The sequence below is a fragment of the Bactrocera dorsalis genome, chromosome 5 (assembly GCF_023373825.1).
Source record: "Bactrocera dorsalis isolate Fly_Bdor chromosome 5, ASM2337382v1, whole genome shotgun sequence".
NCBI classification, from domain to species: Eukaryota; Metazoa; Arthropoda; class Insecta; order Diptera; family Tephritidae; genus Bactrocera; species Bactrocera dorsalis.
In genome coordinates this window covers 64,419,156-64,434,774 of record NC_064307.1, presented here as the reverse complement: position 1 = coordinate 64,434,774, position 15,619 = coordinate 64,419,156, and the positions used below count along the sequence as shown (strand labels likewise).

Sequence of the window (15,619 nt, the reverse complement as noted above, 5' to 3'; positions counted from 1 at the left end):
CAGTCCTTTGTTAAGCCAGACAAAAAACTCCTGTAATTGGATGACAGCTATCGACAAAATGCTCTGAACCTATTACAAATTTGCTTAAGTAGGTATCATGAGGTTTATGTTTATCTAAATTCTCAACTTTTATAAAAAAAGCCTCTTTTCTCTTACACCGAATAGTAATAACAAATGATATTCTCTCACAGACCCTTAGCTTAGGTAAGAAGGCTTTTCCTTCAGCATTTCATCGTAGCGCTGCAGATCTTAACAAGGATCATTCTGAAGAAGCCTTCACGCCCGTTTTTTGCGACCTTTTTATTGGAAGTGCTTCCCATGACTCTAGCCGATATTCTCTTTTTGTTGCTGGCGTTTCCGCTTTGTACCATTGCCCTAGCTTTGTCAGTATTCGGTAGTTTATGACCGACCTTCCTCGTTCATTCTTTCAGAACCGTGATTTAGAATCCCGAATACTAAGGAAAGGCTAGCCTTACTGAGGGCAAAGTGCTCACTGAATCTCTTACGATCCATTATGGGACAAAAGATCTTGCGGCAGCGCATGAACCAACGGTAGATCAGCTCCCGCGAAGCCCGGCTATTCAGCAGTAAAACATATGAAGAGAAAGTAGTACAGATCCGTTCTCATTCTACTGAAAGCAGAGCTAGGGTAGCCTTCCCTGCCAGCTTATCAGTGTGAAAGTTGCCTGCGATTCCGCTGTGGCCTGGCACCAATACCAGTCTTATCACAAAGTGACTCCCATAGACACGAACCTTCTTTCCATCGATTTTTAAACAACCTTTCGACTTAAAATACTTAAAAAAATTTATAAACAGTAATTTTTCCATAAAAATCTGATTCTTAAGCTTATCAGTACTCTATTACTCTATTCTTTCGTTATCAACACACTTTTGTTGTTTTATTTACGGGGCTACGCGAAAATGTGCTAATTTCAAATTACTTTGACCCGGAAACAAATTTAAAGCTGCAAACTAATGAAAGGCGGGAAAAACACTATCTAAAACAAAAACAAAAATAAAACTCTAACGCCAAACAACAGACTAGAAATTGAAAACCGAAAACGAAAGCAACTGCAGCAACTACGGGCAAGCTGCATATGACAAAAAAAAACATGACAACAATAACAAAAACATAACAACAATAACAAAAACTCAACAACAATAACAAAAACTCAACAACAACAACAAAAAATGCTGGCATAGACCATGAGCTTTGTAAAAAATAAAAGACGTCAACACGCCCAAAGTTAAACAACCAAAGTCAAATGCGGCAGCTGGTGTGGCAGCAACGGACCAACTAACAGCCAACAGCATTAAGTTGCAGCAATATTATTATGCCCATGGCTACATACATACATACGTAGAATCGCATGAGCACATAACCATGGCAATGGCACTGAGAATTTGGCTTTGCGCGATATTTTTTGGCAACGGCTCAACAGCTGCCACGGCGTTGGCGTCACCAGACGTGCAGGCGGCATTTGCTGGTTGTCGTTTATGTTATTGCTTTCGGCTATACGTGTGTGTGGCTGCACTGTCTAATGCTTATGTGTGTGGGTGCGCTTTTAATGAAGCGCCGGAAAAATGTGTGCCTCAAAAATGTGGGGCCTTGAAGGCTGGCAACTTTTTTGGCTTCCTGCAACCTCGACTGATAGTGGCGTTGTTGCTATTACTCCGACGCTCCGCATCTGTGGCGCTGATTATATTTGTTTCTTTTTGGCTTGCATTGTGTTTGCTTCACTCTCATTGCAATGGCCGTGGCACTCTTTTTGGCGTTTTTTTTTTTGCGTTGGACCCGCACAATTTGCGGTAATGAATAAAGTTTTTAGTCAGAGAATGGAGAAGAAGCAGAATATGCTTAGCGTTTTCATTTAATTTTCCATTTTTGCCGAGTTCTTTGCATTTTTATTCGCAACAAACTTTCAGCGCAAAACTGTTTCTTGCATTAACTACTTCATTTTCTTATTTTAGTTCTATTAGTTTGTATTATTTCAATGCGCTTAAGTCTAATTTTTAACTTTAAAAGCGGTTTACGAAATGAAGCACTAATGAAATCGTGGGTTCAAGGCCGGAGGCTAGTCACAAAGTTATCTTATTAGAATATTCTGTATGGCTTAGACACCAATATGCTATAGTGCTACGATATGAATAGTTTGTCTGGAGATTGTAGCGTTGACAATGATTATATTTTATTCGAACCAGTTTGCTGGGATACCTGATACTGTGAGCTCTTAAGTCTTTATGTCCGCAAGTGCGGAACAATCAAGGAGCGAATTCTGAAAGGTTTTCACCTCGTATTCTACCATACAGCTTTTGCAGCTGGCGTCCGGTGAGATTCTCAACCTTACAGTATGAAGCTATTCTTACTGAGGACAACAAGCACACTAATCTCTTACAATCGACCTTGGGTATACAAATCTTGTGGCAGCGCATGAGTCGTTGGTATATCAGCGCTGGCCAATTCCTGTGAAGCCCAGCATTTCAGCAGTAAAATATACGAGGAGAAGGTAGACCGGTCCGTTCCCATTCTATTGAAAGCAAAGCTAGGGTAGCCTTCCTTGACAGCTCAACAGCTTTATAGTCGCCTGCGATTCCGCTGTGGTCTGGCAGAAATACTAGTCTTATCATAAAGTAACTCCCTGCCATTGATAACAAAATTAGGCATTCCTTAACCAGCCTGGAAAGCACGGTTAGTGAGCTCAAGGCTAGTATCGCCGCCTTGTTATCAGACTGGATTGTCACTTCCCTGAAGAAGGCTGCAATCCGAAGCAGTAAATCTACAGCTACCTTAATGGCAGAAACTTCGGCTTGAAAAGCACTGCAATAGACCGGGCGTGTGAAACTGAAGTCGATAGAGTTCCTGGTAATATACCCCTCCACCAAGCTTTGTACCTGTAAAAAAAAAGCTCACTGCCCTTCTCTTCCAATGACTTCACTCACTACTCTGTAAAAAATGTCACTGCCTGCATTCTCTAATGGCTTCTACCCACCCACTACTCTCTCGCAGGTATGTGGGCAGGAAAATAGTCGTCAGAGTTTGTTTTGGCAACTACATGATCCAAAAGATCCGGTATAAATTCAAAACCTATGAGGATTTCCGAATGTTCAGACATGGGATCATTTAGAAACCCAGATTCTCTGAATTTGATAGCAATTTTTGCCTCGATGCACCCCTATAAGATCTATGTGGTACTATATGGAAAATGGTAGTAAGTGATATTTTTGGAATGATAGTTGGAGTACACAACACATGCTGATGAGCACTGCTCTTTGAACTCCCTCCAACTTTCTAGCATGTTTGGTATTTTCGAGGGCCTTTCACCACACAAACTCTCCATAGAATATAATGAACTTGACTAAGGCATCGTAGAGCCAGCGGACTACTATAGGTGAGAGCACCCACCTTTTGTCTCTTCTGCTGAAGTAGAATGCAATCGAGGCCTTCGTTTCGCCCTCCTTGATATTAGACTTACATGAAAGCTTCCTATCTAGAAGACGTGAAATTATTTTTACTGCTTCAAGTTAAGATTGAAGCAAGGCTGCTAGAGCTTTGATTCAAAAATCTACCGACTGATTGTTCGAAGATCATATGTATTGAAGAGTTATTGAAGTTTCAACAAAAACAAAAAAAACTAATTTTTATTCAAAAAACCGCTACTTCGTTGCAAATAGGTTTACATTAGTCTGCATGACAACCAAAATCTTTCAATCAACCTTCAGTCCGCGGGACGAAAATTAATATTTACGTTTAATCTGCAGTGTCAACTGTCTTGTCATTTTGTATGCATGAAATTTGAATTATGTTTTTTGATATGCGGCTGTGTCAAGCAGCCACTTGAGCGCCACTGACATGTTATTATACTTTTTTTTTTTGACCTACAAATGTCAAACGTAAGAAATAATCTATGCAAACTTTCCTTCAATTCCATACGAACGAAAATGCATAAAAAATATTCGATTATTGAAGATGCAAGCACTCCACGTTAATCTCACATTTCGCGGCAAATATTTGCATTTTGACAAGCTATCAATTTGTCGCTGACAACTAGGCGCTAAAGTCGCATATGTCAAGCAGGCTGTTGATAGTCAAGCACACACGTCTTACGCACACAAATGAGAAGTGCAAATTGCCAAAGCGCATGTGGAGGACGTGCCAAGAAAAAGGATTGCAATGACAGTTAGTTATGGAGAGCGCAAAGAGCACAAGTGTGTGAGAAAAAATTCACTTTAAAATCTGTCATGATTTGTGAATTTATTCGCTTTTTTGCATGACACATGTCATCTTCGTATTTGCATTAAATGTGCATGTCACATTTCATTTAAATGCTTGAGTGTGGTGTCATAGAGCAAAAAGCCAATATTTCTCCCAAACAAGCCCTTGACAAACACTTTTGCCGCTGTGAAAGGGCGTATCACTTTCACTATCAATGGCAGCAATAGCCAATCATTGTCACTATAAATGTCACTGTCATCACGCGCAGATGTGTCTATGCAATTGTAGTTCTTCTTTTTATACACGTATGTATATTTGTATATAAACGTTATTTTGACATGTGATAATTAATGGCTATGAATTTGAATGAAGTTTTTTGAGTAGTAAATTTAACAAACTGTGGAAAATAATTTGAATGGCAAACAAAAATAATAATGGAAATGGGGAGACAATGGAGACCCTTTGCTAAATCAAGCATTCATGATTAGTTTTAGAACCTGAAGAGGCGGTTGATGCGTTCAGAATGCCTGCTTTGAAGATGCCTCAATCTGGGTAGCACAAGTGCTTCAAAAATGGGTTCGAAAGCATGTAAAAGTGTTATGGTTTTAATGGATTTTCTATTCTCTAATCCCAAAATATAAAAAAGCAACCGTCGTAGTGACTGCTAGATCACCGAAACAGTTGACATTTTCTGAATAAATTTAGCTTTTTAAATTGTCTTCCAGTCTTTGCATCCAAAGTGTTTTCACTGTAGAATTTGTCTGTGTCAAAAAGAGGTGACCGCAAGGGTGACTCTCGATTCTCGCCGCAACTCTAGCTCGTCGTCTTCAATGGGTAGTGGCTTGACTCTAAGCACGCCATTCACAGAAAGGGTCTTGATGAAGGTATTTATGGCTCCACAGTGAATGGCGGTCAATGCACATCTCTAGTTAGTTGCATATTGTCTTATGTCATCAACGTAATTTAGGAAGGACCACTTAATGTTCCTGGGAATCGATTCCGCTTCAAGCAAGGATGGTTTCTACGAAAAAACCCCAGTAGAAATTGCTTGGAGAGGACTTCATTGAAATACATAATGCTAAAGGTTTCAAAGTTTTTCGATCTCAACGCAGAAAAACTTTGAAGCCGTAACTAAAATAAGTCAATAAAGCATCTTAAAGAACAATCTAACATAAAACCTCTAAACAAGTAAAAATCACGCATTTCGAAAAAGACAATCAGGAAGGAGTATTACAATATAAGTAAGTAAGAAAGGAAGCACATCAAGAAACGCCAAAGCCGCACATTGGAAACCATACAACATGAGCTAGGAAGCATTTACGCCACGTTGCACGCATTGCAAACATTGTATGTATGTTGCAAAAACATCTTCGCAAAAGGCAGACTCTCACGCACGCTTATTAGCTTCAGTCAATACTCCTCTATGTAGAATGTATATATTTACACAAGTAAATAGTTACCTACAATCTGTGCAACTGTATATTGTGATTGTCAATTGTTGTGCGTCACATTTGTCAATTGATTGGAAAAATTGTTTATTGTCGCTATTTGCATTTCGCACTGCAGGAGTGTATGCTTGACGCTCTCGGCATGCTAACAAAAGGCAGGATGTGAGCGCAATACCTTGTAGGGAAGAACTCAAGCAGAGATGCTTCTTGTAGCAGTAACAACTAGTTGCATAGTTGTCGAATTGGAAGCCATTCACTTAGCTTTATATTTAATAGTTGTGTATTACTGGGATACTGGGTATTTTGATTTGTACTAGGAGATGAGTACAGTAGATCTAAAGTCGCGGTGCATTCCACGTTTATTTAGAGATGAGAGCAGCTTATAGTGGGATTTCATTAAGAAAAGAACCACTCAATCTCTTAAAAGTCTCCAGATTCGTTCTTAAAACGGAAGTGTATGTGACAGATATAAATAAGGATCTCTTATATGTGTACTCATCCTGCCAATCGCTTTCCTACAAGGCACAACGCTAATATTTTGCAGAAACTAAATAGTGCCGCTTCCGAGTATTATATGTAGGTATGTTTCATGTTGATTGTAAATAATGAACATATTCGTACTCACCTGATTTCTAATGATTACAGTCACTATTGAATCCCTTGTGTCTATTTAGCAATGAAAGCGCAAGTAATCATTTGTTGAGCTTTTGCTGTAAATATACATATATGAAATAAAAATATATTTCAATGCATGGTAATGAGAGAATAAATGTGTATTTCTATTCTATAATAAATAACGTTATTGTTCAAGGATGTTTTCAACCCTTTACTGCACTCCCACGGAACTTATCAGGACATCAAAAACATAATTTGTAATGCCTTTTTATGCGTATTTTATAAAAATAAAATATTAAATAGATATGACTGTCAACTTATAAAAAGAGTAATATTGACTATTGTGAATAATGGTTTGGAACTCTGCTTCGGCAATAAGCCAAGACACATACCTCGAGTCTCGTAAATATCATATAAATATTTTTATTTCAAATAAATATTGTTTAAAACAGTATTCGACAATAAAATTAGTCCAGTAATATTATCAACGGCAAAGACTGACTGTGAGAAATACTTCTCATTGACATGAGGGAATATTCGAGGCAGTCTTTTTTTGGATATCAGCGTCATCTTGATCGATATCAAAATCAGAAATACTTAACTTATATAAAATCTTTTAAAATTTTATATACATTTATATTGTGTTATATCATTGTATATAAAATCCATATATTTTTTTTCGTTTTAGGTAAATCTATATTCAAACTTAACTACCCAATCTGACGACTTTACTTATATTTGGTAAGTTTTTTAATTGTAACCTAATTTTAACTATATATGAAATAATGAAAAAAAAATAGAAAAAAGAGAGTAACGAGCATATTAAGCTACTCGCACAATTATTAAAACAAAATCTATAAACACTCTCAGGAATTATTAATAAAAATTAGAGGTCTTCCACTTCCTCTGCTTCCCTCGACGGGTACTGTGTCAAATACAGTCAGAGCGGGAGTGTTTTCATCCATTCGGATGATACTCGTATGACCTAGCCAATATAACCGCTGTCCCTTTATTCGCTGAACTATGTCAATGTCGTCGTATAACTTTCATCGAATGCGATTTTCGTCGTTGCATTGTTGTTGCTGTTAATACTGGTTCCAAGATAGACTAATGTATGTCCGACTTCGAAGTTATGACTGTCAACAATAACGTGGGATCCAAGTCGCAAGTACGACGACTGTTTGTTTGATGACAAGAAGTAATTCGTCTTGTCCTCATTCACTGTCAGACCAATCCGTTCCGCTTCTTTGTACAACCTGGAGAAAACAGAACTAACGACACGGTTGTTATGGCCAACGATATCGATGTCATCGGCGTACGTCAGAAGTTGTACAATCTTGTAAAAGATTGTACCTAATCTATTCAGATCTGCAGCTCAAATTATTTTCTCCAGGAGTAGATTGTCTGAAACCTTCTTTGGTATCGTCTTTGAAAGGTTGTTCACGAACCTGACGGAGTTTTTGGTATTGGACGAATAGGTGGTGTGTATCCATCTTTTCACGGGTCTCTTCTAGATTTAATGCATGGTAAACCCGTCCGCTCCATCGTCATCGATTGGAATATAGGATTCACTATCTTCTGGTGCTATACTTTCACTGCCATTCAGCAGGTTGGAGAAGTATTCCCTCCATAATTCCACAACGCTCTGGGCACCAATCACTAGATTAGCTCTGAGGGTTCTATAAGTGTATGCTTCGGTCTAGAAACCTTCTGTTAGTCTCCGAATATTTTCGTAGAATTTTCGAGCATCACCTCTGTCGGCCAGCATGTCAAGCTCTTCGTACTCACGCATTTTGTCTCTAATTGTTTTGTCTGCAAATGCGTCTCGTTTTCTTTTCAATTCTCGGTAATAAATAATGTACGTCTTCAAAAAAGAATGGGTTTGTCCGGAATTCCAAGTGGTTATAACCCGTTAGGTCAAAAGTAGGACCCATACCAAGCCTGTTTAGACCGCAATACAACGCTGTGTCCACTATATTCTCCGTTGAGACACAAAAAGCAACGCTGCAAATAGTTTCCACCTCTTCTGCTCACATTCTAATATAACTCACTCATTCGCGGTAAATTCGCCACTTCAAAAAGTTATCCAATAAAATTTGACCATCAAAACAAAAAAGGAAATCTAAATTTTTTTACGCTCCGAGAGAGAAAAAGTGTGTGAAAATAACCAACGTATTTGATATGCTGCAAGTTGGTGCTGCATTTTAAGCAAGCGTTGCATGCAACAATGAAGCATGACGAAGTGGTTAATTTGCACTTTCCGCTAAATTTGTCAGCATGAAACTGAAGACGAAGACAACGCACAGAGCAGCGCCGGAAATGAATAAGGCGTTGAAGCAAAAACAATGCGAAAGTGAGAAGGCAGCGGAAATTTAGCGACCAAAAGTTTAAACAAATGCGGAAATGCCAGAAAAAAACTACAGTGAGATAATAAGAAGAGGATTGCAGTTACAGAAACAAAAAACAACAAAAAAAATAAAAATAAATAAACATGCGCGCACAAAAAGTTGCAGTCGAAAAAGTTTATGCAGTTTAAGTAAAGCTAAAAAACAAAGTGGGAGAGGGAGAGAGCGGAATGAGCGCGAGATAGCGAACTGACAATTGAAATTGACACGTGGAAAAGTGGCACAGGCCAAAAGTGAGACTTTTGAGAAAAGGTGTGTGAAATACTTAAAGTGAGCGTGAAGGGATAAAAGCGCTGCAAAAAAGTGCAAGCGGGTTAAACCGAGCACAAAGCACGACCAACTCGACAGAAACAGTTAAGTCCGAATAAACAAAGTGCCAAAGTATGGCTAGCTGTTGCTTTAGCTTAAAGTTAAAGCCGCGCGAAGGTAACAAACTTTTTAAACTTATACATTTTGTGGCTTTAGAATACAAAAAAAAACAACAACAACAACGTGCGCCATTTACTTCACCGCAATCATGAAAAAATTTAGTTGTGACGGCTCACTGAGACACGCGTTCAAATACAATTTTTGTTGCTTTACGCCACTACCTTCTCCGCTGCGTAACTTTTGCTCAACCGATCACACACCCACTTTCTTTGGCGCTGCCACACTTTTGCACTGCCTCAAAAACTTTTAATTGCAATTCATTGTCATGCAACAACCGCGCGGCAAGCGGCAGTGCGCTGCTCATGTTGTTTGTAGGTGTTGCTGGAAGACAAAGTTTTCTGCGCTGCCAATGCCAACGTCGTCGCCGACGCCAACGCTAACTACTTGAACAACAAAATTGTCATTTACACTGGTGTCGCCTTGGAGGGCTTTGAATTTTTTATAGCCGCCGAAAAGCGTTTATTTCGCTTTTATTTTATTTTTATTTTATTTTTGCATGAAAAACGCTTTTTTGGCCGCAACTTTCAACGAATTAATATGAAGTGTGAGTTTTTATGCCGTTCTGTTTTCGAATTGCTGCTTACTTATAGCGGCGAGTGCGCAAATTTAAATTACTTGGCAGCTGAATGTTTTAAAGTTTAAATTTTGAGTAATTTGGAGAAAAATTGTGTTTAGGGCGCATATTTTTGTATTTTGAAGAAAAATTTTTTCCAAAAATTAATGTTTTCATTTATGAAGAACTATATTTTCGTACGAATAGTGCTTTCTAGTGTTCATGGGTCTCTAAAATTTAAAATTTAAGCCAAAAAGCTTATACTATTTACAAAAAATTTAAGGAAAAAACTTAACTTTGGCTGCACTGAAGTTATAACCGGCTGCACAGGTGCATTTTTAACGCATAAAAGTATAAAGAGATGTTAATATTGATTTTGATAGGGCAGTTTGTATGACAGATATGTGCTATAGGGCTCCGATCTTGACATTATCTTGAGATATTATAGCATTGCTTTGGGCAATAACGTATGTCCAATTTCGTAAAGATATCTTGTCAAATAAAAAGGGTTTCCGTACAAAGACTTTATTTTGATGGGTCAGTTGGTATGGCAGCTATAGTCTATATTGGTCCGATATAAACAATTTCTTTGGAGATTATAGCGTTTCTTTACATAATAAACCTGGCCAAATTTCATGACAATACCTTGCAAACAAAAAAAGTTTTCCATACAAGAACCTGATTTTGACCATTCAGTTTATATGGCAGCTATAGCCCATAGTGGTCCGATCTGTTCAGTTCCTTTGCAGATTGTAGTACTTTTTTGGATAATAATCCATGCCAAGTTTCGTGAAGATATCTTGTACACCAAAAAAGTGCTCCATACAAGAACCTGATTTTGACCATTCAGTTTATATGGCAGCTGTAGTCTATAGTTGCCCGATATAAACGATTTCTTTGGAGATTGTAGCGTTTTTTTATATAATAATCCTGGCTAAATTTCGTGACAAAAAACAAAAAAAGTTTTCCATACAAGAACCTGATTTTGACCATTCAGCTTGCATGGCAGCTATAGTCTACAGTGGTCTGATCTGAAAAATTTCTATGGGGATTGTAGCGTTTCTTTGTATAATAATCTATGTCAAATTTCGAGAAGATACCTTGTAAACTAAAAAAGTTTTCCATACAACGACTTGATATTGATCGGTCCGTTTGTATTGCAACCATATCCAGTAGTGGTCCGATCAGTACGATTTGTGGGGAGACTATTGCGTTGTCTTAAACAATAACTCATGCTAAATTTCATGAAGATATCTTTTCAAATAAAAAAGATTTCCATACAAAAATACGATTTTGATCGGTCAGTTTGTATTAATTTTTATAGGGTGTCCCTCAATTCCTGCTGGGCAAACCTCGTGACAAGCTTAGTATACACTGCACAGAATATTCTAATACTTTAATAACTAAAAATCATACATTTGCATACTTTATTATTATTACTTGCATTCATTCCTCGATAATTTCGATAAAATTTCAAATTTATCTTAACCAGTTTCTCAATTTTGCTTTTTTTTTTACACAACATAATTTAAAGCCATTTTTCTATAAAATTTTCGTCCCACAACCTATTTAAGCTCATCCCAACTGCTAATTTGCTGCAACTACTTACTCCCCCACTGCCTGCTCTTCCTGCATTCCATTTATATTTTATTCCCTTAACCCTTGTGTTGGCAGCATCTATTTTATGTGCTGCACTTTCCACTCATTTGGCTGTGAAAAACACATTAAGACAGCTTAACTGCATTTTACGGTAATCTTCATTGTAATTATGCACCCTTCAAATTGGCAACAACAGAAAAAATAAGAAGAAGAAGAGTGCAGACAATAAAAAGACTACTTGGTACGTGCTTCACAGCTGCAAGCAATTAAATTGCAACTAAATAAACTTGCTTACAAATATACCGTTATATGTACATACAAATGTGTAAAGCTCAACTTAATTGCTTAATTATTTTTTTTGGCCCGAAAAGGGGAAGATTTAATTGCAACTTTCTTTTAAGTAGCTAAAGGGAAGCACACTTTACAGAATTGAGAGAGTTTTAAAGAAAATGTGGAGTAATTTTGATTTTATAAATGGTTGTTGTGTTCGATTCGGCATTCCTCTGCTAGCTAACCTTGCAGGCTGCGCTCTTCTCAAAAATTATACGCTTAAAAGCAACAAAGAAACTAGTGAGTTGAATTCGATACAAGAGAGTATAGATGCCTCATGTGTTCGATTCGCCATTTCTCTGCTCGCTGCTCGCTTGTCAAAAAATGTACATGTTAAAGCACAAACATGTTTAGCGAGTTGTATTCCATATTAGAGCGTATGCAATTAGCTCATTAAAGTGGTTAAAACCTCGCTCTTTAGTTCTACCAAATTTTGTTCAACAGAACTTGTACAAGCTTCACCATAGTGACTATTGAAAAGTGGATCCCACATTACTGTCAAAATATGAAAACACTCTTAAGAGGGTATACGAAGGCCCTATAAAGTAAATATGCATACATAAATAAACAGCTTGACGACCTGGATTCATTAAGTCAAGTCTATCTGCCTGTATATACACGACTAGTCCCTGAAGTTTTGAGATATCGATCTGAAATGCACACCTCATTTTCTCGCCAAGAAACTGCTCATTTGTTGGAAGCACTTATATCGGACCACTGTAGCATGGAGCTGTCATGCAAACTGAACGATCGAACTCAAGTCCTTGTATGAAAAACTCTTTCATCTGACGAGATATCTTCGACAAATTTGGCTTGGCCTATTGTCTAAAGTAATGGCGCAACCTCCGAAGAAATTGTTCAGATCGGGACAATATAGAGGGTAGCTCTCATACAAACTGAACGAACGAACTCAAGTTCTTGTATGGAAAACTTTTTCATTTGACGAGATATCTTCAAGAAATTTGGCTTGGGCTATTGCCTATAGCAGTGATCTAATATCCGAAGAAGTAGTTCAGATTAAGTTAATATAGCGTATAGCTGTCATACAAACTGAACGAACGAACTCAAGTCCTTGTATGGAAAACTTTTTCAGTTGACGAGATATCTTCATGAAATTTGGCGTGGAATATTGTCAACAACTGTGGCGTAATCTCCGACGAAATTGTTCAGATCGGGACAATATAGAGGGTAGCTCTCATACAAACTGAACGATCGAACTCAAGTCCTTGTATGGAAAACTTTTTCATTTGACGAGATATCTTCAAGAAACTTAGCGTGGACTATTGCCTAAAGTAGCGGCACAACCTCCAAAGAAATTGTGCAGATCGAGTCAATATAACATATAGCTGTCATACAAACTGAACGAACGAACTGAAGTCATTGAATGGAAAACTCTTTAATTTGACAAGATATCTTCAATCAAATTCTTGTAAGTGATCCTTTGCATTTTTGAAGCGTATTATAGCTTCAGCATTTTTCGTTTTTTCTTAGTATTTTTCAATATTTTTTGTAAGAAAAAATCATATTCTTTGCTCACTTCAAAATACTCACAAACTCCAAATGCAAGTTTTTAATCAAATTTCACTTCTAACAAGCCCAATTACCAAGCAAGTCTATTAGTTAATCAAAAACTTCTTTATGACTTGCAATTAGAAAGACTTTATTTCAAATAATATTTGAAAATTGCTTTCTGATCAAACTTTACTTTCGCACCATTTCCTGAGTAAACTCTGCGCCATGCGTTTCGCACTCAAATTGTATTAGAAATTCTCCGTAATAGTAATAGCTGGTGCAATAAGTTTTCTTAATATGCAAATAGCAATTAGATATTTTTCGATTTTACCAGCTGAGTCAATATTCAATACTCAGTTCCGAGGAATTGTGCCTGGCAAGAGTGCAAACTGATATAAAGGAAATGAAAGTGGCGCGAGGCAGTTGGTGAAGGCAGGGTTGATGCGCACGACTGAAGTTTGTGCAATGCAGGCAAGCACTACATTGTAGTTGTTATAAACTCGTTTGTATACTTTGTGTGTATATATGTTAGTATGAGTTTATGTGCCTATGTGTATGGGCAGTTGGTTGCCTACATTTTACTTGGTCAGTTGCTGATCCTGCAGCTTTATTAGAAAGTTGCTTACACAATTAAGTGTTGAATGTGAGAAAATCCACTCAGACTTTGTAGATTTAAATTGATGAGTGCCTACAAGTGTATATACATACATACATACATATATATTTTTGAACACATATGTATGTATGTATTAGTTTCTACCTTATTGCTAAGTCGACTCAGAGCACAAAATAACTGTATTTAAATGTGCACGTTAACAAATACAAAATTCTGCAAGCCGAACTAGCTTTAAGGCTGCTTTCAACGGCTTGCCTTCTGCGTGCGCTGTGGCAATCAAGCCACAGTGTTGAGCAAGGCAAGTACCTGAAGCCTTTAAAGTTCGCAATAATGCTCAATTACTTGCACTAGTTTATATGCATATGTGATTTTTTGCTGAAATATACATATATACATAATATTTTGGAGTAATTTGCTTGCCAACAGAGATTTTTTAAGTTTGGAAATGTTTAGTTTTAACTGTGGCTTAGCTCGCTTAGGCTGAAAATTTAGTTTCTAACTAGAATAAACCGTTTCTCTTTTGCACACTTTGAACTGAGATTTCGTACATTAAACGGGTGATCGTTTTTAATAGCCCTGAGGCCGCTCGACCTTTTCAAGCGACATCGCTTTGCTCTATGGGCTCCTTTCCAAGAAAGGATCCGACGTTTTCGAGCCAAATTTGTTCAACGATGAGACCCATTTCTGGCTCAATAGGCATGTAAACAACAAAACCCGCATTTGAGACGAGGACGAAGACCGTTTGGTGTGGTTTATGGGTCGGTGAACTCATTGCTCCATATTTCTTCAAAATTGTTGCCGGTGAGATCGTAACCGTCAACGACGCGCCATGATAACTGACTCTTTGGTACCTGAAATTGAAATTCGTGATCTTGACAATATTTGGTGTCAACAAGACGACGCCACTTCGCACAGATTGCATCAATCAATGGATATATTGAGATAACACTTCGATGAGCTAATAATTTGACCTTTTGGGTCGGTCGATTGACCATCAAAATCGTGTGATTTCACACTGTTAGACTTTCTTCTGTGGAGAGACGGATGAACTATCTGTGACGTAGCCGCAGCCAACATTTGAAAGGATAATCTTCAAAAAGTAAACATCATGAATGTTCTTACGAATGATAATAAAGATTCCCCATTAAATTTGAACTTCGAAATCTATCACCTTTTATATAAATTTTTTTTTTTCATTTGATTCCCTGGAAAATAGGTTCTTAGACAGTATTCACTTTCTACTGAACCAAGCAAAAAAAATTGTATTTTCTTTTGGCATACCCTCATATACACATATGGGACAAAAAAATTGTGTATATTGAAACTAAATTGCCCGAAAAATTTACAACATAACGCACGCACACTCACACACACTTGAACACACGCACATGCAACACTGGGTGCAATGTCACTTGCAGCCTTTGCGTTGACCCAGAAAGGCGAACGCCACGCTTTACGCCTTATGCGCTTATAATGAAAATAAATGACCACAGTCGTACAAAAGGAGAGCCAGGCGTGCACAACAACAACAAACAAAACACTTATAAGCGAAAAATAACAAAAACACTTATAAGCCAAAAACAATAAAAGAACGCTTAAAAAGCAACAACAATAAAAGAACGCATAAAAGCCAACAAGAATAACAGCACCTATAAACTTACAACAACCAAGTATGCACAACAACAACAACGGTTCTTTACTCCTATAATTACAATACTACCAACAGAAGTGGCCATTAAACGTCGGAGGAGACAATTAACGCAACAACAATTGCAACAAACTGCAACTGCAACTGCAGCAGTTCAAGAATATTGCAATTGAATTACTGTCATTTGGAGAAATGGCGTGGCACACTCGAAATCGAAGAGTTACGACTGCAACAGGCCATTTCTGTAAAGG

General features: G+C 37.6%; 2 protein-coding genes across 4 annotated transcripts in view; one reads left to right on the top strand and one right to left on the bottom strand.

Moving 5' to 3' along the window:
* The window catches only part of LOC105227891 (hydroxyacylglutathione hydrolase-like protein), a 96,237-nt gene that overhangs the window by 10,592 nt on the left and 70,026 nt on the right, over positions 1-15,619 (bottom strand). For both annotated transcript variants that reach the window (XM_049457827.1, XM_049457828.1), the window contains one exon: positions 6,287-6,371. The gene's annotated coding sequence lies outside the window, so the exon portion shown is untranslated. The remainder of the gene's footprint in view (positions 1-6,286; positions 6,372-15,619) is intronic.
* Positions 1-15,619, top strand: part of LOC105227889 (serine-rich adhesin for platelets) — a 289,634-nt gene that overhangs the window by 222,080 nt on the left and 51,935 nt on the right. The window lies entirely within an intron of this gene.